Source organism: Electrona antarctica, assembly GCF_951216825.1.
Source record: "Electrona antarctica genome assembly, chromosome: 18".
Lineage (NCBI taxonomy): Eukaryota > Metazoa > Chordata > Actinopteri > Myctophiformes > Myctophidae > Electrona > Electrona antarctica.
The window spans coordinates 45,910,188-45,912,537 of record NC_136799.1 but is presented as its reverse complement, the minus strand read 5'-3'; the positions used below and the strand labels follow the sequence as shown (position 1 = coordinate 45,912,537).

The 2,350-nt window shown below is 39.1% G+C and overlaps 1 pseudogene across 1 annotated transcript; it reads right to left on the bottom strand.

Annotated features, from left to right (window-relative positions):
* Window positions 1-723: 723 nt before the first annotated feature.
* Window positions 724-1,853, bottom strand: LOC306942072 (immunoglobulin kappa constant-like; annotated as a pseudogene). Its single transcript has 2 exons — window positions 1,766-1,853; window positions 724-1,053 (listed from the first exon to the last, which is right to left on the bottom strand). The product of its transcript is annotated as an immunoglobulin kappa constant-like (transcript).
* Window positions 1,854-2,350: the final 497 nt, after the last annotated feature.

Below are 2,350 nucleotides of genomic sequence, written 5' to 3'. Positions count from 1 at the left end.
CACATATTTCTATGTAAGGTTTTGTTGTTTGGTACAAAAATATTGTTTCAAATATCTACTCTTGCCATGATCAAGTGAAGTTTCAATATCTATCACTCAAATGATGATCGCTCAGATTATGTGAAAACAATTAGATGACATGAGACACCCGAGTCAACATTTTAACTTTATTGCAACAAGAACAAAAATCCCATGCATCATATCATCTGGGGGATTATGCTGCTGCTTCTTACCAATAAATGGTAATAGTTATAATTTCAATTTAGAGATTCACAAACATTCCTTTAATTCCCAAATTGTATAGTAAAAAACAAAGAAGAAAAAAAGGCTTGAGGAGGTTTGAGGAAAGTCATGTTTTTAACTGTAGAATTACTAGAATAGCCAAAGTCAACAATACATATTATTTTCTAAATCTTTCAAAGGTTATGGTGTAGTTGGAACATACATTTTTTGAAATAAATCAGTCAACTACTATCATAAGGACACTTTGACATGACGAACAATCTTTGACAAAGACGTGTTTTAGATGCAGGTCATGACTGAAACCAGCAAAACATTTGAAATCAATTCACCTGTAATTCCGTCATCACCAGAGGGCCTCAGACAGTGGTTGTACCTGTATTATAAGTGACTGACTATATAGATAAAGCTGTATAACATTGTAGAATATAGTAATTGTATGTTTTCACGCAGTCCTCAGTGGATCTTCCTCATACACTTGTCTCAGAGGGAACACTGTTGCTTGTTGTTGACACTCTTGCTCAGCGGGCTGCTGAGAGCTGAGTGACTCAGGTGACAGCTGAAGCTGTGTCCCGAGTGCCAGCGCACGGAGGCCAGGGTGAGATGGCTGCTGAGGGTGTAGCTGCCATCAGGCTGGCGCTGCGACTGGCCCGTGTGGACCTGGGTGCCCGTCACAGAGGCTCCGTCCTCTGACCAGGACAGGGTGGCACCGTCAGCCCTTGGCCAGGCACAGCAGGGCGACACTACTGTCCCCAGAGAGAGGAGGCTGGACCGGAGCCATCAGGGCCAGACTGGGGGGAGACGGAGGACAAGCTGAGAGGAGAGGACACATGAGACCAACATGTCACGTCATGTTGGTCATGTCATAACAGGAAAACATTCAGCAAAAAATATGTGAACATTGATAGGAGATCTACAAGCTCACAACCTCGATTTTGAATAAATTAAAGAAATATTTAAAAAGTCAATATAAATATTGTTGTTGTATATTTGTAATTAAGTACAATGAATACAAACTTCAATTAATTTATTTTATTTCATGTTGACATGTTTTGTTTTATTCAAAATGTGCAGTTAGTGCATGGAGTAACGTACAGGAAAACAAGGAGAGAAAGATCATGACGTGCGGAAAAGAGACTCTGGCGGATGAGAACCAATTAGTCATAATTTGACCATCTATTAGATGCCAAGACTTATATCCAAGACCAATGACTTGAGCAACCCAGCTTCATTTGATGTTTTGTAATATACACTGTTATATTATATACTTGGATATTATTAATAAAATTAGAATTAATTACATTAATTAACTTTATTAACATAATTAATGAGTGGATCAGAAAAGTGTAGTTAAATCATTTAAATAAAGCTAATCAACAAAATGAACGGTAATGTTTTTGTTTGTTTTGTTGCTTATGCGGAAATCAAACAAATATTTAATGTCAAATATATGTATACTTGCTTATGAAATTATTTTTCTCTGCATACTGTTACTTTATGTAATTTGAGAAAAGCCCAAACTTACCAATAATGACTTCAGTCCCTCCACCAAAGCCAGTGTTTCAAAGTGATTTGTGAACCTCTGTGCTGTAATCGGCTGCTCAGGGTTTCTCACTACAAGTGAGAACTTTAAATCCATGAAAAGTCTGATAACAGACAAAAATATAGACTCTTGAGTCTGAACGCAGGTCTATGTATATGATCACTCTCCCTGACACAACTCAAACAGGTTCTGCTCTTGCAATGGCTTTGAGACAGAGTTCATTCTAATTTGTAGGGTTTTTGTATGGGCATCTCGCTGAACTGTAACACTGTGGTCTGAGCCACAGCTTGCGCAAGTAGCACAGTAGTACGTTGCAAAATCTTCAGCCTGGATTCCATTGATGTGCAGAGGCTGTGTTTGGGCTGAAGAAGATCCAGAGGTAGAGAACCTACTGGGTACTCCACTTGCTGTGTTGCCAGTTGTATAAAGTAAAAACTTTGGAACACCACCAGGTTTCTGTTGGTACCAGTAAATGGTATAGCTGCCACTTTGAGTACAGGAGATCTTCACATTGTCTCCCAGGTTCACAGAGACAGACTTGGGCTGGGTCAGAACAATAGCTGCTCC